Source organism: Melospiza melodia, chromosome 8 (genome assembly GCF_035770615.1).
Source record: "Melospiza melodia melodia isolate bMelMel2 chromosome 8, bMelMel2.pri, whole genome shotgun sequence".
NCBI classification, from domain to species: Eukaryota; Metazoa; Chordata; class Aves; order Passeriformes; family Passerellidae; genus Melospiza; species Melospiza melodia.
The window spans coordinates 20,854,263-20,879,219 of record NC_086201.1 but is presented as its reverse complement, the minus strand read 5'-3'; positions in this window follow the sequence as shown (position 1 = coordinate 20,879,219).

The window sequence follows — 24,957 nt, the reverse complement described above, 5'->3', positions numbered from 1 at the left end:
TTTCTGCTGAATGAACAATAGGCAGTCTGGTAGATTTAGATAATTGTCTTAGCATCATTAATAGCTTGAGTTAGTAGAGAGGATTTAGGAAATTGAAGTTGATATGTCCAAATACTGAAATGAAGAACCAGATTTGCATATTTTTGATCATAGACTCATTCATTATTCAAGTCACGTTTTCGGCTGCAATAGGTGAGAGAAGACCACCATAGACTGTAATGATAAAAGCAAGGGCAGAATTTGACTGTGACTCAGGGGGAAATGACTTATCTTTCCTGATTTGTTCTGAATCTTGACACGTAGACCTCAAATATTCTAATTTATGTGAAAATGTCTTCTTTGGTCCCTCAGCTATTAAAAATTGTAATAATGCAAGAGCACAAGACCAGAAAAGGCTTTTAAAACTTATTCTCCTAAATAAGTGGTTCTAAACTCAGATTATATCCACTAGACCCTGTATTTTCTGAGTTGCCAGGGAGTTAGCCACAAAACTCACATTAAAGTCAATGGGAGTTACTAAAATCGGTGGGAGTTGTGTGCCATGATGGCATGTAAACTCTGTAAATTTCCTAGATAATAGCAATCAGAGTAGTGGTGGAAAATATAAAGTATCAGAGTAGATAATATGTGACTAAATGAGCCAAATATCTAACAAATGGAAAACATGATGGAAAAGAGAAGATGGATGAAAAAGAGATGGTTGAATACATTGAGTTATGTAAGACTGTAAAGGAGAATTCATAAGGTTTCAGGAAATAGAATTTCTTGACAAGCTCAGGGGAAATGGAAAGAAAGCCATCAGGCAGAATTGCTGTGAGGAACAGCTTCCTGCTGAGATACAAGAGGTTTACTTTCAGCACTGTACAAATGCATCCCAACAAGTACAACAAACAAAAATAGATGCATCATAAAATCAAGAGTAGGGAGAAGGGGTTTCTATAAGCATACAAACATACCACATGTAATGCTACATTTACATAGAAGAAAGGGAGAACTGTGCAGGAAAAAGGAAAATATGTGAGAAAAACAGACTTTGTACAGCAGTTGAGGAAGAAAGCAGACAGCTGATAGGATATGGCTGCCTGAGAAACATGGGAAGCATGTACTCTATCTGTTGAAAAGGGTGATGCTGATCATAATAATTAGTGCAGGGAGAAACTAACCCATCACAGCATGGATTTTTTGTCTAGCAGTTCTGTTCAGCAAAATAACTCACTAGTTCGGTAAAAACTATTACAGTAAAACATAGGACTTACTCTGATCTAAATGTTGTAGATTCTCTAATTCATTAAGATTTCCAATCTATTTGAAAGTTTCAAAAGAAAGAGGGCCGTTACTACCTATATTCCTTTTAGTTCTACAAGATGCAGGTGCCTAAGACCCTTATAAAATCTTACCCCCCAAAAAAATGGAGAAAAGCTCTCTCATCAAAAGCTATGATTTAGAAATGGTCTTCCACAGAGACAAGGAAATAAATAAGAAGTTGTTGATAAAAACAATTTTTGAAACATTAGGGAGAGGGCAAAGTTTTGCAATAGATATGGAAAACTACAAAGTTAAATGTCTAAAAAAGGACTAAACAAAGCTTACTGACTGTTCATACCCATTCAACTGTTGAATTAAGAATGTTATTTTATGCATATGGTGAGACTGGGCCATAATTGCAGACTAGAGGAAAACCAAAGTTAATCTAAGACAAAGTACTTACTCTGTAGAGCTACACAGTGGATTGTTTTCCAAATGAACACATCCTTAGAACTTTTTAGATCTAAAAAACTCATCTTGTTTCAAAGAAATTGAGAAAAGATGAAGTCAATGTGGCTGTTGCAGAAGGGATAAAACTTAGATGCCTCATGAAAAGTTCCAATTTTTATGGGTGCTCTGTTAGCAGAACCTGAAGAGGCATAAAAAACCAAGACACGAATTTTAACAAACAGTAAATGGACAGTATGCAAAGCAGTTGAATTGTGAATTGCTCATAAGTAACATGCACGTTTCTTATGACATTTCATTTAAAAATTTAACTACTACATTAAGCTGGCTTTATGCTTTGAAGAGCATATTTACAAGCAGTGTTTTACAGGTGGTCACAATTGGTGATTTTTGCCATCTTTGCAGCTGTGTAGCAAATCAGATGAACAAATGAGATTTGGTGTCATTGAGAGATTGCATAAGCTCTCCAAACTAATGAACTTTGCAGTGTGTGAAACTAAGATAGTGCTCTGAGTACAAAGCAAAAGAAGCTACAAAACCCCCCAAGAACAGCAGGAGAGCACAGGTAAAGGTTTTGAATAGATGCCAAATACTAGAAGGTACAACAGAGATAAATAAAGTACACAGTAAAGATGCAATATAATAAAATACTGTAATTTGGGCTGTCAGCATGAGTGTAGTGAGTTCAAAATAGAACAAGTGAGTTAGCTTTTATGGGGTATTTAACCACAAACTGCCATAAACAGAGACTGCTACTGGTAATACATATTCAAGTGCAGCAAACATATTATTGGGAAAAATTATATAAAATCACACTATAAATTTTTTTGTTATATTTATTGAATTTGTCTGCTAGGCATCTGCTATTTGCCTTTTGCAGACTTGACATCTGCAGAAGTGGTAGCTTCAGTGCCATTTCCCACAGTATCATGGAAATAATTATGACTACATTTCCATAGGATATCCCTGCCCATGGCAGGTGTTGGAACGAGATGATCAGTGAGGTCCCTTTCAACCCAGGCCATTTTATGGTTCTGTGATAACAAGACTTATTTTGGACATAGACAAAGCAGATTCAACAGGCAGTTCACAATAGTTCCAGAAATGCCTCCTATAGCATGGTTTTTTTTTTCCCAGGTGATGTTAACAGAAAGTAGAACCAGATCAGAGAAAAAAAAAAAATTCTCATCTCAGTCCATTATTTGGGTATGTGGAGAAACTATGACAGATGTGTGTCCAGTGCTTCAGGACAGCTGATTTCACCTATTCTGCCAGAATGGTTTCCTTAGAGCTTTGTACCACTGGCTTCTAGGGCCGTTGCTGTAGCTTAAGAGCTGCAGAGGGTAGGTACGGTCTAAGAATCATCAATTCCTGGCCAGTGCCACGTGCAAGGCTGCAGTGCTGTCTCACAATGCTATGTCAGAGTATTGCTTCACATTTAATGATTGCTACTCCGGTGTCCTGTGTTGTTTCGGAAATGGATAATGCAAATACTTCATGCCCTCTTAAGAGGTATTTTCTGGGCATGTTATCTGGTCTGATTTCCAGTAGCACAAGGTATGGGTCTTTCAGCAGCCGTTCCAGTCATCATTCTTAACTGCCTCTCAGAACCACTCTTATAAACTGAGCAAAGGCAAAGTTTATTCTAATAATTAGTTACAGAAATAAGACAGATATTATTTTCTTATCTACCAATATATTATATAAAGTTATATTTCTTTTGTGATAATGTTTTCTATTCATTCTAAAGGTACCTAAATTTTTCCATTATTTTGTTTTCTATATTTAATTTTCATAGCTTTATTAAATTAGTTACCATCATTCAGTTCTTAATATCTTCCTCAACACCGTTACTATTCCCACAAAATGTTAATCTTGCATTTGAAGAGGCAATAAACGTAACTGTAAACCAGGATTCTATGTGTATTTCCTAATGCCTGTATTTCCTAATTTACTTCCAAGCAAACAGACCCCCAACCCAAACCACCACCACCAAAAAAAACTCACAATCAAACAGACAAAAAACACCCAAACTAAAACAACCAAAAAAATCCAACCCCAAAAAAGCCCCCCTCAAACAAAAATCCATAAACAAAAACCAACCCCCCAAAAAACCTCTAAAATTAATTAGCAGACTATTCTGTTATTTTAGCAGAATAACAAATGAGGGAAATGCAGGTTTTAGAGTCAAATGTTTTAGAATAAAATTGCAGTTCTTTATTTATTGTTCAGTGAATTTTCTGCAAATTTGCTGGTATTTAGTAATCTACTGGAAAGGCCTGCCACCAGCTCTAGCTTTTATCCCAGTTTTTCAGTTGTTCTGTCAATGTTTGATGAGGAAATTACCTGCTACAGAAGAGATGTTTGAGAATCAAAGATAGTGAGTAGGAAAAATTTCCAGCTTCTACTTAATTTCATTATTATTTTTAGAATTATTAATTTGCTGATTTCATTAATTATTAAATTAATTACTCTAATATACCTTAATTGTATAGTTCAATATATTTATGTCTCTAAAGAGATATGTTATATTTCAACTGGGGTTTGAAATAAGTTTTATGTAATTAGCTAGGAATTTTCAATTGTTTTATACGCAGTCTAAGGAACACAGTAATTTTCTTTGCCTGTTTTCTGGATTATACTTACTAATTTCTCTCTTCCCATTGGACACATGCTGTATTTTCATAGGAGCTTAGTTCCAAGGGCCTCTTTTTTCCTTCTGCTATGCAATGTTTTTAGTAATCTTACTGTTTTACAAGTAAATACTTACAGATCTATTATATGATAACAAGAAGAGCAAATTTTTTTGGTTCATTTTCACACTTTGGTGATAGAAATTAAAAATTTTTTCTCCTTCAAAGAACTATTAAGATGCTTGGAGTAGTGTCTTCATTTTTAACCCTGCAATTGCTAGGATATAAGAGATTAAATTTTGTATGTTCTCTGTTTCTAAAGTAATAACTCTTTCTAAAGTAATCAGAAAGTAAGGAAACATATTTCCACACATACTGAAATTAGTCAAATGACTTAGGAGAAAGCTGAACTGAAATCAAAACAAACCTGCAGCTGGTTTTTGCTGATCTTCTTCTCAAAACGCTGCCATGGCTTTTGGAACATTCCACACATTTTCAGGTTAGGAACTTATGGCTTTCAAAAAAAACCAAAATTAGAAGTATTGAAGAAAACATGACACAAGCAGTTTTTCCACAATATTTTTAGCCTGATTGCAAGCAGACTTCATGGGAATTTAGTGATTTAGTTCATTCTGAGATTTACTGTACCATTCAGAGAATTTGTTCTATTTTGCCAATCCTTCCAGCCAAAATGTAGGCCATGGAAATTTTTTAATTCTCCCTTTACTGATCAAGCTTGTAATGATATCTATTCCTTGTGTAGAAATTAGATACTCATGAGTATGGAAGATGACTTCTCCCTGAATTAGGATTTTAAAAAGCAGATACTATAAAAAGGAACTTGACAGTGCAGTAATAGTAGCAGGAAACTGGGAGGTTTTTAAAAAGCAGATGCTCTTGTGAACCAAAACACTAGTTCTGGAGGCTCTGAAATGTTCATGATAAATTTAAAAATACTTGAAATCTGAACACTTTCTCATCTTATTTCATTGAAATTCAAATTATATTAAACTTCCACTTTAAAATGAACATGCAGATGCTTAGATTTTTTTTTCCTTTGCAACAAAATTACCTTCTGATGAAATTCAGTGGAAGCAAAACACTTAAACTTTAGACAAAAAGTTGACAGGCTTTATCCAGTTCTTTAGAATCCAAATAGAAAATAATTACAGCAGAGATTGCATAGATGTGCAAGAAAGCTGACGTAGCCCGTGACATTTTGGTTCTATTTCCTGTCTCTAAAAGCTCAGATCTGCACATCTTTATATAAGCAATTAAAGGTATATTTTGACGTGCATGAAAAATATGGAAATGTAGTCATAAAGTTCTCATAGGATGCTTTTTGGTTCTTATAATCCGTTCAATGAGCATTGAATCATACTTGTAAGTATACTCCTCACTGAATTTTTTCCTCCTAATTTCTCTAATTTCTGCAGGGGTCATGTGGAAGAGGAGGAAAATTTCTGCAATGAAGTTTGAAGAAATTTTTTCTCTTTAAAAAAAAATATAAATAAAGGGCATATGGCTATCTTCGTTGCTGCAGCAGAAATTAGATTTCACAGTGCTCTTAAAGTAAATGTCCAGATCTGCATGGTGACAAACCACACTGAGGTTTGTCACTGATCTCTCATCTTCATGAACTTCATGTTTATATAACAGTATCCTCATTTGTGATTATAGTTCTGTTTATAGCAGTTTATAACTGTTTTAGTATCATCCATGTTTACTACTGAAGATTTGCCAAAGGAGCCCCCTTGTAACTGTCAGAAAAGGCCCTGGGATTCCTGAGCAGTAACCAGACTTGCCTGCAGCCAGCCAGCATAAGCCCCGTTCTTCCTCTGCATTTCACAAAGTGGGAACGAAAGCATCTCTGTGCAGCACCTGAAGCTCCTCTGTAACATGTTTCAGGAAGCCCTTGGGTTTTTACCCAGAGACAGATTTAGGATCTGAAACTGCTATTTCTTTAATCACTGAGAGTGGATTTGGCATTTTATGTGTAGTTTATACAATCATAAAATGGAAATCTCTTATCATAAGTATTTTTGTTTCTTTAAGTTAAGGAATGGATGTAATACATCTTATGAAAACACACCAGTGACTGCAAGCAGTTTAAAATGGTCTTATGAGTTACAAGAGGCTTCTCAGGCATGGAACACATTTTCAGCACATCAGCCAATCTGTAGGTATTGCTCAAAATTCCCGTGGCCAGAGCTCAATCGGAATTAAAGCTGGCCAGAACCACGGGGGACAATAAAAAAGTTTTTTTCAAATATATTAATGGCAAAATACAGTGTAGGAATAACATCAGCCCATTACAGGATGAGGATGGTCCCCTCACAAACAGGGACTTGGACAAGGCAGAGCAGTTTAATGCATTCTTTGCCTCTGTCTTCAATACAGATGATGGGCCAAGGCAGGGGTCTCAGTGTCCTGAGCTGGAGGACCATGACTGTGAGAATAATCAAGTAACTCTCAATAAATCCTGAAATTGTGTGGGATATGATGCTCCAGCTGGATCCTTACAAATCTATAGGGCCTGATGTGATTCATCCAAGAATCCTCAAGGAGCTAGCTGATGTCCTTGCAAAATCCCTCTCAATGATTTTTGAGCAATCTTGGGAGTCTGGAGAGGTCCCAGCTGGTTGACAAACATTGTCCCAATTTTCAAGAAGGGCGAGAGAGATAGGACTCTGGAAATTTCAGGTCTGTTGGGGTCACTTCAGTGCCTGGTAAAGTTAGGGAGAAGATTATTCTGGGAGGTATTGAAAAACACTTGAAAGACAGTGCAGTCACTGGTCACAGCCAGCACAGCTTCATGAGAGGAAAGTCTTGCTTATCAAACCTGATTTCCTTTTATGACAAAGTAACCCACCTGGCTGACATAAGGAAGAAGCCAGCTGATGTCATCTTCTTGGATTTCAGTAAGGCTGTTGATACTGCCTCTCACAGGGTTCTTCAGGACAAAATGTCCAGCACACAGCTGGATAAACCAGTCACTGCAATGGGTGAGCAACTGGCTCACAGTTTGGGCACAAAAGGGTTATAGTGAACAGGCTGATATCATCCAGTTTCAAAAGAGAGTGATGTCCACTTCCAGATTTCTACCAGTTTGGCTGCATTGTCAGTGAACTAAAATCTGAGTATTTCACACAGAAACTATGATAGAAAGACAAAAGAGGAGCTGCAGTAAGAGAAACTTGTCCTGTTTTTGTCCAGTCATCCATCTTAGGGAGAGTGAGAAATATTAAGTTTTACAGGCTATCCTGGAATTTTTTGTTTACATTAAAAGCCAGGTTCTTTACTAATGTGTAAATAGGATGCAGATTAAACTGATATATCATAATAAGAATGTTGAATCCACTGAGAACCTGGAATTAGGTGTTTTTAGGACTTGAAGACTGAGCACACATAACTGGTAAATTCAGATTTGGTACAGAACAGACTGAATAAAGAAGGAAGGAATCTGTTTAAAGATAGTTCTGATAACCTTAAGTAGAATAAGAGTTTTTCTTACTCTTCTTATACTGCAAATTTAACTATTTAAAATCTGTGCAGAGGCTGTGGGAGAAATGCTGCAAAGCAAGTAGACTACATTATTTGGAGAGTTTTGACAAACAACTGATGTCTGCCTCTGACTTGGCAGAATGCAGGTCTTTGTGACCATTATGAACGGGCAGAGAGAACTTGCTTAAACTGGGAATGACAGAATCAGAATATTCAAGCATAATGTGAAACAGGATGTTGTATAGAGTGAGTCAAACACTTTTTTTGTCAAGGAAAAAAAATGTCAGAAATCCTTTCTTCTATCAATTGATTTAAAAAAACCCCTATGAAGTACATTCAAGAAACAGTGGGAAAGATTTTCCAGATAGTCTACATGACAGTAGTATTTTGTATATATTTTGTTCTGGGAGTAGCTATTGTCACTAAATAGGTGTAAATACTTTTAGGAAAGCTAGGACTAAGTAAAAGCTAGAAATGTTTTCAAACATTTGCACTTTGCTGATGCAAATCTAACTCCATAGGGAAATAGTTTTCTGTAACGAGTTCCAGATGTACTTGTAAAAGTTACAATGAAAAGGTAATTATGTTGTAAATAGTGGGAATGCTTTTCTTCATCAAAGTGAGAGTTTCTTTATTCCTGGACTCAGTTAGCTGGAATAAGAAATACACTCTGGGAAGAGCAATTCTAAACCCCTGTTACTGATTCTCTAAATTACTCTTTCCAGGACAATCAGTATTTACTTCAGACAGATCCTCTTTCTGATGAATGGAAACTCTACACTGAATACATAGAACACATGATTTTAGATAGGCTGTTCAAAGCTATCAAGTGTCTTCTTCCATATCTGAATGAAAACACTGAGGCAACATTTAAATCGACTCCTTTATCTGAAGTGCAGCTTTTTCTTAATAGCATTGAAATAACTTTTCAACTTTCTTTGGGCTAAATGTCTATGGCAATTTCTATGATATTATGGGGGAACTAATCAAAACCAGCTATATACTGTATCACCTGTAGATAGACTATTAAATACTTTGGAAAAGACCCTTTTCAGTTATTCCTACTTTTGCTACTTTTCCTTTTTTATTTGTTTGTTTTATATTTTTTTTAAGTGTCACAGTTGACCTTTCCTCTAGGCTACATTAGAATGTAATTGTTTTGCCAGCTGACTCACCCCTATCCAATGGCTAATGCCAAGAAGGCTAATATCTCAAGAGAAGGTGTGAGGACTTTTTCCATCTGTTCCCGGTGAGCTGTCATATTTGACTCTCCATAACCTCTGCTTCTCTTGTTTTATGAATGTATCTGGTCATTTCCATCAGCCACCGGCACATATTTTTAAAATTATATTGGCTAACTTATTTTTAACTTCTTCTGGTTCACTTGCCAAACTGAGAGTGGCTTTCTAATACACACTGAAATCTGCAGCTGGATGGACTCTCTTCAAAGCTGGTTCAGGAATTTGCCTTCTACTTTCACTTCTGCATTGTGTACAGGCAATCTTTGGCTTTACAGTGTCTGTTTTACTGAGCATTTGACGTCAATGTTTTACTGAGAATTTGATGTCAACTTCTACATTTTTCAGGCTGGGCACTTGTCAAGAACTGCTGGTTTCTTTGTGATTATAGGTTGAATGTTTGCTTTCTTGGTTACTACTTCTCATCAGGACACCTGATACTATTTCTGCTCCCAGTTCTGCTAGTGTAGCTGAGCTATGTATCTGCAATATTACCTTCTTTGTAAGCTCTAAGGTTATGTCCACAGATAGCTGACAAAAGTGTTTAGTGAATTACAGTGAAACAATTATGCTAGAAATTTAATGTTAATGCAAGTTTTTGTGCAAAAGTATTTTTGCCAGACTAGCAGGACCTGCGAAGTCTTTGTGTAATTTCTTCCTTTTGCAGGTTTTTCATATGTGGTGGAAAGAAATATCAATAAATAAATATATCAAAATATCACAGTTTACACAGGCAAAAATAGATTAAAATTTGTTACACTGTACAATAGTGAAAAGGAAACAAAGGAAAAAGTTGAACACAATATTGCATTTTTGGAGCTCTAATGGAAAGTGACACTGATGGCCACAAGGATCTGAATCGTAGTCCATCTCACTAGCAAGTGCTGTAAGTTAAATCAACATGTTGGAGAATGTGAGTAATAACAACTGTGCTATTTTATCTCTAGCTGATGACAGTGGTACTTTGAATTTTTGATGTTAGTGTGATGCATGAAACAGAAATTATAATACTTGAGAAACATGTATCCAAGCAGTCATTTCTTATTGTTTCAGGGAGCAGACAGGAAACCTGCTGCTGAGTGACAAGTTATAATTGTCATTGCCATCAGTGCAATATCTTGGGTCTTGGCATGTGACTTAGCTTTAAGGATGTCTTTTCTTTCTTGAATTTAATCTTTGTCTCTTCTTCTTTTCCACTTTTGGATGATTGCTTAGCATTATGTAGATCAGATGTACACCCTAGAAGAAATAAGTCAAGTAGCTATGAGGAAGAGGGACCTGGCCACTGTCTCTGTTCTGGAACAACATTTAACAAAACTGGTACTCAGTGGATTGATGATGAAATTGTATGTGTGGAGCACTTTCTGCTCAGTGGGCAATTTCTTAGTAGAGGGAAGTTGGAATTTTATTAAAATTCTGAGGGCCCAAAATGTTCATGAGACTTTCTGCCTTTTTCCAGATGATCTGAGCTAAAAAACTCACAGGAAGCATATGATTTGATTTGGCAAACAAATACTGAAAATGTCTCAATTCACCCCTGCCTCAAAATTAAAAGATTTTTCTGTGCATAACCTGAGTGAGGTTAAATCCCTTTACTGTAAAAGTCTACAGAGTAATCTTAACCTTGAAGGATTAAAGCACCCCTTTTGTGCAGGTAGGTCGGGTATTTAATCACTTTGCAGGAGTGCAAACTATCAGTGTCCTGAGTGCACTAATAATGGCCCTGACCAGCTCCTCCTGGGGCTCCTCCCCTCACCCGGGGGACTCCACAGAAGCTCATCCCTGTGGCCTCACTTCCCCTGAGGTACAGGGTGTTCCTGTCTTGCAGCCTTCCCTCAGCCCTGCCCCTGGGGCTGCTTGGACCTGGCTCTGGACCTGTGCTCCAGGTGTGGTGGACCCCACTGGCTGTGTGCTCTTGCTTGCCCTTATCTCTGTCTCTCCTACCATCCTGGCTCTACTTGCTGGTGGAACCCAGGATCTGTTTCACTGCTGACTGTGTCTGGGCTATTGATGCACCCAGAATGAATGCCTGGCACTGCTGCCAAGCTTAATGCCCTCTGGGACTGGGCCCTTGGTTGATGAGGGTGTTTCTGCTTGTTTCTGCTTGGAGCAGCCCTTGGTGCTCCATGATGAACATGTACCTGTTTGCACACAGAGATACAGGAATGGTGCAGAGATGGTACATGTGAATTGGAGGCAATCCTCTTGAAAATTTGAACCATGCTCTTTGATGTAACTTTAATTAGAGAAGTGTTGGCAGACCAAAAATTGAGGCAGTAAAAATAGCACCATTGTAATGTTTGATTTTTTTCAGTGTTCAAAACACTGGTTCTTTATGAATCAGAGTTTTGCTATCAGCCTGATTTTTCCAAGTGACTAAATGTGTTTCTGTAGTTATTTTTTCCCTACCATCATTTGCAGGAAATGTGAAGACGTACACTGCATATGAAAATGGGGACTCTTTCCCAATAATTTCTTTACTATTCATTTCTAATCTGTCATGCCTCAATGCAGCTGAAAAAGTCAACTTCATGTGCATGGAAATATCCATTTTAATGTACAATTTATAGACAGGTATTTCATTGTGTTCTTCTTTACACATTGTCAGAGGATTGCTAGTGTTTATTAAACTTCTAGCCACTTTCTTCAAATAGTGATAGGAAAATTTCTCAGCAATATAACTTGCAAGGAGGTAATGAGGTTCAGCTGTGTCACAGGATTGTGGAATTAAGTTGAATGAGATTCAGAGTAAACACAGATGTTTGCAAAAGCCTCATGTAACTTTTTCAAAACAACATCAAGGGAAAAAACATTAATCTTTGTGTATCTCTTTGCCTTTTAATTACTGTGTATAATTACACTGTTCTGAGTGAGTCCATGTCCATGTTGAACTAGACTTGTGGCTGACCTTTTTGTCAGCAACAGGTATAGCTGGTAGAGCAGAAGAGCCTTTGGGATGTCTAATAGGAATGTAAGGAATATGGCTTTATTTTTTTTGGATCAGACTGGGTTCAAGCACACCCTTGTTAAGAGCCAAGCAGGTTAAGCAAAATGACTAGACATGTTTGAGGCTTACTAATACATTCAGTTGTCACTATGTGTATTTTTCTTTCTTACGGATGAGTCAAAATAATATATTTATCAAACTATTTTATCATGAGTTGCATCACTGAGGTATTTTGTGTGTTGCTGAGGATGATTTCAAAATTTAATATATGTAAACATTTTCTAACTAGAAAATGTAGGATTTTGTAAAGAATATTGTAAAGAATAATCTTTAATCTTCCCCATAAACTGCATTTAGCAAGTTCTTCTGTGCAGAGAGTCCATCTTTGTCACTGCATAAGAACAATAGGGAAGGAGTTACACAAACTCAGCTAATATTTTTCAGAAAAAGGGAATAAGCAGGGAAAGTTGGGGAGAATGAAAACATATGTGTTTGTGTGGGGGGGATGTTGGCTCTGCAAACTGACAAACAATATCTACTTGTAATGTGGTTAGGAATTACCTGAAACGTGGAAGAATCTTAAAAAGATTGACTTCACTGTAAAGCATGAAGTGGTACCTCTACAGTCCAAAGAAGTGTTGGTTATCAGAAGAAAATGTGTACTTTTGGAGGTGAGATCAGTTCTGTGCTCTGAACCAAATGATTTTTCATTTTTTGTTCTGATAACAAGCTGGAGGCAAGCTTCACTGAACTGAGAAATTGTAAACTCTTAGAAAAGGCTGTTGAAAGATAACAATTCTATGTTTCTGCGTAATGTATTCTGAATGAATCTGATAATTTAAAGCCCACTCCACCAAAATGGGAGTGATGCTTGTGTCTGCTTTATCTTCAATTATGTCTAATCTGTTTCTAATTTAAACATGATAATGCTGTTGTAAGATCAAATCTAGATTTTAAATGTTTTATTCTTCTCCACGGGCAATGTTTTAAATGTGGGCTCTTAAATGTCTGTGGGCAGTACTGACTGAGTCTATAAAAGTTTTGGTAAATTTAAAGGAAATAAGAATGCTTAAATGTGAAATGGCTCATAGTTCATGAGATGGAACATATTTAATGAATGGCAGCTAAGGAAAACTTAATCTCCAACAATCTCCATGGATTACCTGCTTAACTTCTAAGGAACCCTAATTCAATAAGTAAGTTGTATCTTTCAGGTGAAACAGCATGGGTTTAGAAACAGATGTTTTAAAAACAAAAGTGTCCTTTAAGCTTGTTACTCACGTATTTTCCAGAATACAGATAAGTTAAGAATAACCATGATTTTATGAACTGTTATGATATATCTGTCACTGTCAATATCTTGGAGTACCAATCAGAATTTCAGTCAAAATAAAAACTGCATCAGCATGATTTATCAAGGTATATTCTCAAGTACTCCACATTCTGACAACAAAAAACGTAACAAAAAGAGCTTTCCCAACTAGACAGACATTTTTGAGAAAGTGAAACTAATCTGAGTACATTGCATTTTGAATGTCCGTTCTCATGATCTCTGCATTAAGGAGTATTCATAAGTTTCAAATAAAACAGCTGAGAAATTATTTAAAAGAGGATTTTTTTCTCCTCCATGATCAAGAACTAAATGAAGAATCCACCTGTATTTTTTGTAAGTTCAGTTAACGAAACATTGAAATGATCCTAAAATATATTCTGATTGCAGGCTGATTATGAAGTTTGGTCTCAAGTTAAAAGTAATTTCTTTATTTGTGCTTTCTCTTCATCCTTAGATTTGTCAATAGAGTGTTGTTTGGGTATCTGGGGTTCAGTGACTGCCAAATTGATAAACATAAGGGGAGAGATGGTGATGTTTGTCATGTTGTCCCATTTTTTGTTTACTTGTTTTGGGGTTTTAGGGGGGTTGGGGTTGGTACAGAACAATCATTCAGTTTTGTGTAATCTGCTAACTTGCTGAGGCTGCACTCAATCTCACTGTCTGTGCCATTGGTAAAGATGCTAAAAACCACCAGTCCTGAGACAGAGCCCTGAGCGACACCACTCATCACACCACTCACCACACCACTCACCACCAGCCTCCACATGAACGTAGAGCCACAGACCATAACCCTCTGTGCCCATCCAGCCCATTCCTTACTCACTGAGTAGCCCACCCTTTGCTTCCATGTCCATTTCCAATTTGGATAAAAGGGTGTTCTGTGATACTGTGTTGTGGGCTTTACAGAAGGTTAGGTAGATGGCACAAATTGGTCTTCCCTCACAGAAAGCCACCACATTGGTCAGGCACAGTTTGTCATTAGTGAAGCTGTGCTGGCTGTCTCAGATCATGAACTTGTCTTGTACATGTTGTTTTATTATAATATTCACCTTGGCTAGGCTTGCAGGAACTGTAATGGAAACATATCTGGAAGGAAACTCTTTATAAAAACAATCTTGATTTGCAGCATCATTCTTGTGATTTCTAAAAAATAATCCTAAATCCTGCTTGAAGAAGACTTTACTACCATTTGGCCTTGAAAAGCAATGCTATGAGAAAGTGTCAAATTATTCTGAATGACTTCCTATTTTCATATGGAAAACAGCAGTGCTGAAAAAGAAAAGTAAATGCCATTAGGATGCCAGTAGCTGGTAATCCAGGAGCCCGACTCCTTAGCTGTCAGATGTTTCCTCTGGATTCAGAGGGAATTGGTCATGGCCTGCCATTGCAGAACAGAGCCCAGGTCATTGTGTTATATAGTGATATGTCTAGATAAAAAAGAACTGTAATAGCTTAAATTGGGTCCAGAGTTCCCAAGAGCTGGGGTATGTCAAGGCAATGTGGCTATGCTGCTGTAACTTTTTCACAGAAAGAGTCCCCAGATTTCATCAAGTTTGGCTAGAAATTTTCTGCTGAACTTTAACTTATACATTCAATACAGATTTTGAATATAGTTATTAACATTCATATAATGGACTATATCTGCAGTAAACTTACTTTTATCCCTTTGCTTATGCAATAGATTCATGCATTTGTGTGCTTAAGGATCCATCATGAACAAAAATAACTGAGAAAGGGTGTTGCTTGTTCAAATTTGTGCATAGATAACTTTTGTAGCCTAATCTGGGTGCTTTTGAATGACAAATTCAGCATATAAAATTATATATCAACAGTTAGAGAACAAAGGTGGTGTTTAGCTTTTTATTTATAATAAAACAGCATAAAATTATATTAATTTGTATTATGGCTATAGTTGTTTTTTTGTGTTGCTGCATTATATCTGTCCTTCAGTGCTAAATATACAAACTGGTTTGTTCCTTTATTTAGCTGGAAAAAGCTCATTTGACTGGTTTGCTCAGCAGGTCTCATTCATTGCACTGTTAAGAGCTAAGTGGATACCTAAGTGTGACATAGTGAGGATAGCAATTAGCTATGTGGATAGGAATGAAAAAAATTATTCAAAAAAGAATAACTTTCTCAAATTTTGCCCTAATGTCTTGTGTAATTCAAGTAGGTCCTAGAAGTTCATTTCTACAGGGCTAAAAGCAGTTATTAATCTCTAATTAAACAAATGAACAACTGAAAACTCACTTGGGACCCCCAAAAGCAGAATTGTTTCAAACAAGTTTCTTAATGTTTATAATTCTCTCAACATGTCCTCCTCTTATCCCTTACTGTATTTGAAATATTCTCAATTGTCTGCCATTTCTGTTGTTAGACTGGAGAGCAAGCTGTCCAGATGAGAGATTACCTGCTTTGCCTTGCTTTTATATTAATTTGCCGGCTTCATGATTTTAGAAGTGTGTGTACAGGTATATGTCTAAATACATATATGCTTATACATTTGTTTATAGCGGCCTAATTGACGAGTCCAGCAATTTTCTGTGAAGTGTTGACAGCGAGCAGACCTTTGTTTGCAGAGAAAACGATGCGATCCTCGGTACATTGCAGAGGCCCGGCACTCACAGTCCCCTATTAACTTTGTGCATTACTGACCTCCACAGGCATTTCAGGGGAAGACACAGCAGGAAGAGACGAAGGTCAGTGCAGAAAGTGTTACTGCTTTTGCAGGCAAGTATTGTGTATTTAATCATTGTCTTACACCATTTTTGCGTATAAGGCTGGGCTGTTCTTTCTGGTAAAATTATTGGTCTGTAAGAATTTTTTTCTTGTTTCAATCTAAGGGTCAGTGATAAAGACTGCTGTCACGTTCCACTGTCACACTCCATGTCACTGGCTCCACGTCACACTATCTATACTTCAAAACTCAAGTGCAGCTGTGATCACATTAAAGTTCTCTGGATGCCACTGCATCCAGATCAAGATACAGTTGTGTGCATTATTCTTCCTTATTGGTTCACACCAAGTTTGTCTGTGTATATGAAATCTAGATTTGAAGATGTGATGAAATGTGAGTAGAACCCCTTCTGTCCCATTCCAACAGCTGGATTTAATGTTTATTTTCTGTTTGCATAGAATTTATTATTAGTTAAGCAAATTGATGTGATAGTCATTAATGCAGGTGTGTTTATATTTTGAATACAGAAAGGCTCTTCCTTATCTACTCACACTTCTAAAAGTAAAGTAAAGGAAGTCAGTAATTCCTCAGCATCCAGATGTAGACTACAGAAAATCCTTGAAGCAGAAGTGAATGTTTGAGTTTGAATAGGCATCCAGAAAAATGTTTAATGTGTAAAATTCTTTGATTATCTGAAAATGTACATTTATTGCCTAGGTAATTGAAAAAAAAATAGAGCAGGTCTAGAATCTTAGTGAATTTCCTGATACATCTTTAACAGCAAATACACTGCTTTCTAAATTTTAATATTTTTTGTATGTTAAGGATGATTTCATGGTGACTGGGGGCCACCAGGTATAGAATCCAGTTTACCATGACAATTGGCACTGGGCAGCACTTCTGTTGGGCCACAGGCTGTAGCAGTGACCAGAGGCACCTTTTCATACAGTGGAACCCTGAAGACTTGGCCTGACTGTTGAAGGATTCTCACAAGTTTGTAAATGTATTATTGGAACTGTAGGCCATTTATACTAATACTGATTGAGAGCATAAAGATCTTGGTGGGGAAACACACAGATAAATCTTTAAATTTTCAGGGCAGAATTGCTGGTTTTTATTGGACAAAATGAGGAAATCAGCTTATTCATCTGACTCTATGCTCTTCATCTTTTATTCTAGAGAAATAAATACAATCCATGCCTGTATGGTTGCATGACCCTAGTTAAGCAGACTTTAGATGAGCTCTTAGTTGTTTATGGTACTAAAGCCACATAAGCATGCCTTATCAGCAGCAAAGTAATGCAGGCATAAGCTGTGATAGAAAAAAAAAGTATAGATGGAATATTTTGTAGTAGGCTTTAAGTGACTGCAGAGTATTCAATTTTCCAGGGGCATGCTACTGTCATGTGTTGCTACAAATGTCTGGCTCGATTCCCAGGCCTGTGGCTCAGTTCTTGAATGGTCAGGATGAGGAAGCAGCACAGAGTTATGTCTTAAACAAAACAGGCTCTGAGTATGCCTCATGCTTAGCACATATGCAGAATGAATATTTGAGGAAGGAACTTTGAAATAATGCCTGTTTGGGTTTTTGCTCATGTTTTCTGAATCTATGAACTCTTCTCAAGTAGCCTAAGAAAATATATTATTTTTCTGTGAACTGAACGATATTACAAAGTCTTAGACTTTGAAGTCTTAGACTTTTGACTTTGTTTAATTTGCTTGCATAAAAAAAGCACTAGTAGTTCATTACCATAACCCTCCTTTGGATGGAAATGCATTAGTGGTGTCTGCACGAATAAGCAATGAAGAGTAGTGAGAAGAAAAAGCCTCACACAGTACCATGTGAACCCACAGTGTCTGCCTCAATTTGTACCTTTTCAGTATCTGACAGTGAATGATAACATTATTGCAATGGTATTTACTGGCACTGCTGGAGTATGGGGTCTGTCATTTTTTTCTATTCTGAATTGTTGTGCATGGCTTTAAAAAGTGCCCAAGGCTGAAATGTGTTTCAGAGGTCGTCAAGGAGGAAACAAAGTGATTTTTTTACTACTTTTTATGAAATTCGGCAAAACAATTTGAAGCTGGAGGAGTTCCAAACCTAAATGCACGTTATTATGGATTCAGATGGATAAGATGGTTCCTGGTGGGGATAAGTTTGTCATAGTGTCTTTCAGGAAATTATACAACTGTCTTTCGTTTTCTTCTATATTTCTTTAGCCTAAAGAAAGGAGGTTTCAAAATGGCCATTTAATAATCCCCAAGAAGAATAACCTTTGCAGCCGTCCTATTTTGTAACATAAGAACTATGAAAACCTGGCCTTGGATGGATTATAACAGAATCCTGTCTATTGACTTATATTTTATGATTAAGTCACTAATCTGGCATCCAGCTTTACTTGCATTTGTTCAGAATGACAGGAGTCCCTTTCAGTGTTCATCACAGATTTCTCTTTTCATCAGCTTTTCCTCAGAGGTAATTGCAGCTGTACACAAGCCATTCAGTCTCCAAAAGAGGACAAAATTTATTTTAATGTCCATGAGTGCACAGTTACCTCAGAGATGAAGTTATTGTTGTGGAAGAATAGGAAAAGCTCCTGCTCTGATGAAACAGAGTGCCTGACAAGATTATGAAGCAAAAGGTCTTCTTTATTTTTTATTTATATATTTTTACATGAACAAAACATTGTTCATTTTTTAAAAATATTAATTTTATTTAAGCTTGAACTTATTTTACAGAACCCAAATATTTTCTAAAGTTTATTTCTAATACATTCTATTGGTTTTAGTATCTTGTACCATAAAGATTTTGCCGCTGCAATGGAATTGCTGTCACTGTAAAATGGGAGTGTTGCAGCTAACTGGTTTTTGTTAATGAGAATTTTTGATACTCATGAGGTATTTGAAGTTTTGAATTCAAAGAATCATTACTCCCAAAGCAAAAACATATGTTTCTGCATGTTAGGTGGACTTTTTTTGGTTACATTCTAGTCTACTGATTTACATGTGGAAGATACTTATAATTGTGGTTATACATCATCTTCAAGTGTTTCCCAGGGCTGTTTGCATAGGGGATTTATTTCTCCAGAATAAAGTCACTTCACACTGGTGTAGAGCACCCAGACAGTGAGTTATTTAGAGTAGCTGTAATGCAACCTTGTTTACTGAATACATATTCCAGGTGATTTTTTCAAGAGAGAACTTTTGGGATTTTTTTCCCCCATTAATATTAATTCCATTAAAAGATACAGTTTTATTTGGAGTCCTTGCTTATACTACAGCAGCTAAATAATGTATACTTTTCTTTCAGTTTCCCTGAGTATCAAACATTTACCTAAATTGAATTTTCTTTGAGAATCTTGAGACAAATTCAGCCAATGCATTTTTTTTGTTGTAAGAGAGATATATCTGCTTATCTCTGGTTTGAAATTTAGTTTTTTCTATTTTGTTACTAGCACACCTCTCATCAATTAATGCTACTAAAATGATATTGAATAAGAAGTGAACTGATTCCTATATGTGGGATTTTAATACTTTAGAAATGTGTTTTTACTTTGAAAACAAATAAAAAAAACAAACCATAAAGTTAAGGATTCCTTCCCTATAACAAACAGAATTCTAGCACAAAGGATAAAAATCCTCTTAGATTACTTTTCAGCATCAGTAGGTTTTAAATGTTGAAACTCATATTGTTACATTTGTATACCATACATATTCATAAATATTCACCTGCTGATGAGTTGGAAACCATGGGCATTGCTGAGAATGTAGTAGAAGCTGTTTGTTTATTTTTTAAAAATTTTATAGACAAGTATTAAAGATTGGATGAAAACCCCATGGAAACAAATAAATGATGAGCACATGGAGATGGAGCTCAGAAGATTTGCAAATGTGATCATTTCCCTAATGAACAGTGTTTCGCTACTTGAAATAATCTCTCGTGTTCTGAGTACTCTGCATTATGTAGGAGTCTGTAGCTTGTTAAATTCCCTTCATTAGAGAGTTTTTGAACTCAAAGGATTTAAAAAATTGGGGAAACGAGTATTACAGGATTGAACTCCCAAATCTCAAAGTACTTCTGAAAATCTCTCTGAGTTTATTTTTTCTTCCATAACCAGCAAATTACCCAACTGGTTTTCATATAAGATTCAGAAGTCAAATTCCAAGATGCAGTCACTAACCTGCTTGCTTCTTTAGTGCTTCTGTCATTTTGTTCACAAGGGTCTGCTGTGTAAGAAATTAAGACCTGTCAAAGCATTAGGACATGGGATATGCACTGTTCAAGGATTATGCATCTGAAAAGAGCTGAAGTTTAACAAATTAAAACTTCTTGTAATTCAGAAACCAGCATTTATGGGCACAATAGTCTTTGTGTTCTACATTTGCAGAATTTTGGATAACTTTATTCCTGCAATGTTTGTACCTTAATTCTAAAGCAAAGTTTGTCAGCTGTGTAAGACATGGAGGACTTCTTCATTGTACAGCTGCACAGACGAGCTGTGAGATAAACAGATATGTGTAGCTAAAGCAGTAGGGAAAATGGCAGTAAAAAGAGATAGGTGCACACAATGGTGAATGTAAATTAACATCCTAGGGGTGGCTTATATGAATTAAATATCATCTGGAGATGTAGGTACACAGTTTGTGGCAATTGGGAATGGGGCTGTGGCCAAACCTCATCCCTAATGGGCTACAGCTGTGAGAAGCAGGTGAGCAGCATTGAAAGCAATGAGCTGTGGAGCACTGACCAATCACCAAAGGGAACAGAGGGCACACAGGTGCAATGCATCAACATGAGAGGTATGAAAGGTTGAGCTAAAGAACAAGAAGGGCAGATGCCTGAAGCCTTCTGAAGTGGTATGGTGTTACTCTGTATGGACAGGCACCTGAAGTCTTCTGATGAGGTATGGCATTACAATTTTTTTTTTTTTTTTTGGTGTTGTATTGTGATACTCCTTGTATCGTGGTCATTTCAACTGTGACATGTGCCATGGTGTATGATGCCATGTGGACACGTAATAATCGAGAATCTGTTAGGTGTCTCTCTATTCATACTCTACTGTAAAAACTAAATTATTAAATGAACCTTCCCCCCTCCCCAATATTTTGGGGATATGAATGATCAGGAGGTGAAGGAACTGCTAACTTAGAACAAACAAGTGTAGAAGATAATAATTCTCATTCTTTCCTATCTTAAAAATTCCTCTGTGTGTTGGGGACTTTTATGAACTTAAACATACCATAGATCAGTTTGACAAATGTTGCAAAGCAATCTATATAGGTGAAAATTTTACTTTGGTTTGGGGCAGAAGGATGAGGTCACAGAGTATTTGTACAATATAGGGTAACATCAAAGTGGAATTGAAGAATGTCTCAGTGGCTGGGGCACTTCTAAAGGCTGATGAGACAATGGCTGAGATCTCTTGGGGGAAAAAACTGAATGGGAGTCTATCATTTGCTTTTGTTTGAATGTAAGTCTTTGAGTACCAACTGTTTGAACAAAAACTATCTACTGAATTTTACACCAACTTTTTATAGGTTGTGGTTTCCAGGGAAAATGCTTTCCTACTGTATTTCTTGATATATCCTAATTTTTCTAAATATAAGAAACGTATTCTCTCCCGTGGATAGGAAAGTGATACTAGCTCTACTTTACAGCTGGGAACTTGAAAGTTCAGTGATTCTTTAAATGACACCTTCAGAGCTTTAGTGAAAGCAAATCTCCTAAATCCTGGCCAGAGCTCCTAATGTTGGTATATCCTTTCTTTGAAACAAACACTCAATTTCTAATTATGTGTCTGCTGTCACCAGTGCAGTGAGTTAATTTCAAATCCTCTTTATAACCTTAATATCTTATTAAGACAATGTAATGTTCAAGAAACTTCTTAGAAATTGGCAGACCAAAAACATTTTGCATAAGCGAGTTGGAAAATATTGTGATAAAAATAATATTAATCCATTCGGAGAAAAGATGTCCTCACGGGTGAATCATTTATCAACAAAGTCATTTTGTTATGTGCTTGCTTCAGATGTGCACATAACAGAAGCAACTGTTCCTTATTTTGAAGGGTGACCGGATGTGTCTACGTGCTCAAATGGTTCAACTTGTATTTCAGCAAAACAGGAATCGTTCTGCTACATAGAGCTATTTTGCAGATTAGAATTTCAGGCTTATGATTTAGAAATACCAATGAAAATGACCTTAAAACAATAGAAATACTTTCATTTTTACAGCATCTTTTGTCTGATGTCAAACACCTGTTTTGAGAGTAAGGTTATATAGAAAGATTGCAGTATAGAAAATAGAAGAATGACTTGGCTACATTTGGTTCCATTCTTTTTGTTCTACTTTGGTTTAATTTCCTTCAATGACAACTTATATTTCTAACATGTATACTCTAGTAGTTCTAAAAAGAGCTATTACCAGAAGGGTTCTATGATCCCCGGGGAAGGTGGGAGTTCCACTTCTTCTCCATGATGTCACTTCCTCTGCATTTGTTTTGCTGACAATCATTTCTGAGGGTCACCATTTGGAGCAGGGGAACTTTTCATCCTAGATAATTGTGTTCTTTAGTCACTGTTTTTAGCCAAATGAAAATTATTCTAACTGTAAGTTTCTTCAACATCTATCAACAGATTGCAAAGTACTTAAGTTATTTGACAATGTTACCTTAAATTTGGTGACAATAAGAACCTGGAAGAATAAACAGTGGTTATGTGTACTCTTCAGTGCCCTGTGTTTTGCGAAGGACATGTCAGATTACTGACTAGTGTATTTCCTTGCCTGATGTTCTGCTGAATTGAAAGATAGGAAGCAAATAATTCTACAGACCTTAGTCTCCCTGTTCAGACCATGTTATCTGTTACATCTAATGGAGAAGCTCAGTGGATCCTGAGGTCATAGCCAATTAGGGAGTATTGATGAGAACTTGAGGGAAAATGGGTATCTTTGTTGTCCGTTCTGTTAGGCCAGAACCATTTGCTAATTGTACAAAGCACAGTTATTGTCTGTATTTTTGTTTTTCTCCCCTTGAGGCTCACTGAAGTGTAATTTTATGTAAAGATGATGGAAAGATTGTTGAAGCTGAATTAGCAATCTCAGAATGTAAAGACTTACGTTTCTAATTAAAAGTATCCTTACACACTGGAAATTAAATCATTGAGCCAATTTGAGGAGCCAGCATAACCATAGGCACCTAGGCTTAGGAGCCAGAACAAGTGTGTACTGGGGTTTAGACAGAATTGCCTGACATGCAGCCTAGGCTACCGAGAGGAGCAGGATGTTTGGATGATGAAAAATAATTAGTGAAATTTTTCCCCTTAAAATACACCCAAACAAACAAGTGAAAGATACCCAAAAGACATTAACATTTTCTGTGGGAAAATGATACTTTGGGTAAACTTCCTGTCAAGAAAAGCAAATGAAACCATATATTTTCAACCAAAAATAGCAGCTGAGTCATTACAGTAATGTGGCATAAGGCAGAGGTCCCAGTAACCAAGTAGCTCCACAGTTCATGCTGTTGATTCCCTTGGGCCTAGACTGGGAACTGCAGCTAGTTCTCTTTATTTCCCACTCCTCCCCAGTGGAACTTGAGTTCTTCTGCTGGGCTGTGTATCCCGTGACAAACCGTGCTGTCTTCCTGTAGTTCAGCCACTGCTGCCAATAATGGCATGTAATGCAGTCACACAGCAATGTGTGGTCTGAAATATGGGCTGCCTGGAGAATGTGAGCCATGGAGGATCAGAACTTAACTTAGGACTGTGAAGATGGGTGCAGAGATTAATATTGACTCAAAAGCTGGAAATTAATATTAACTGCAAAGTTGAAAGGTTGTCTTTTCAGACAACTATTTTTAAAAAAATTTTCTTCTGAAACAAGTTTTTTAATATAGCTACTAATTTTCATTCTGAAAAAACAGTGTCAGACTACTCTATGACATGGAGATTTCATATTTGATCTGCTCAATTTGGGGATAAAGAAGGAAAGAAAAATTAATAAAAAGACAACTGTTTTTCCTTGAGAAAAAGAAAATTGTATTCTCTGAGAGACTCTAGTTTCCCTTTAGCACCTGCAGACCATCTTCTCTGTTCTCTTTGTCTTGCTAATGCAGTCAAGTGCCTGATCTACAGGCTAGTTTGAGTTTTCAAGAGGAAACTAAGAAAAGTCTAACCTTGTTTTCCTCCTGAACTTTGATTCCTACCTGAGCAAATTCAGTCGCTTAAAGCACTCATACTTCTGTCTGAACCCAAGGAGCAAAGTGAGCAGGGGAATGACAGGCTGGATTTTACTTTATCCACGGAGATTTAAACTTTTTCTACAGTAGGTAACTAATTTAATGTTTTCAGTAATATTCAGGTTGTCTGAGAATAATAAAGCCTTACCCATATGCAACTGCAGGTCAGTCAGCAATAGTGCCATCTTGCCTTTGCTGCTCAACTAGTGATTTTGACCTTGGTATGAATGGATCATTCACTCAAGTGATGAGAGTTAATTTAGCCTTCATAATAGCCCAGAGCTCAACCTTTTCAGAGCTGCGATTGTTTCAGCAATGCCAAATTATATGCAATCACTGAGTAATATGAACAGCGATCCACTGCTGTGTCTTTGGATGTAGGCCACCAAAATTGTTCTCTTCATACTGGTAGGAAGCAGGCTAAAAATTCATTCAGTGCTGCACATTGTGGAGCATATGAGCCACGTTACTGCATAAACAGTATACTGGGAGAAAATTAAGTTTGGTGATTTTTACCCCTTTTTTTTTGTTCTATAGCTCTTTTCTCCTTTGAGGGAACTGTATGGGTTCCATTTAATGGAAATTCTTTCTCTTGGATTCACAAGCTTTTGTATCCTATTGTTAGAGCTTTGGGAGAAAGGCACAATTGAAGACAAGCATAAAAAATGAGTTATT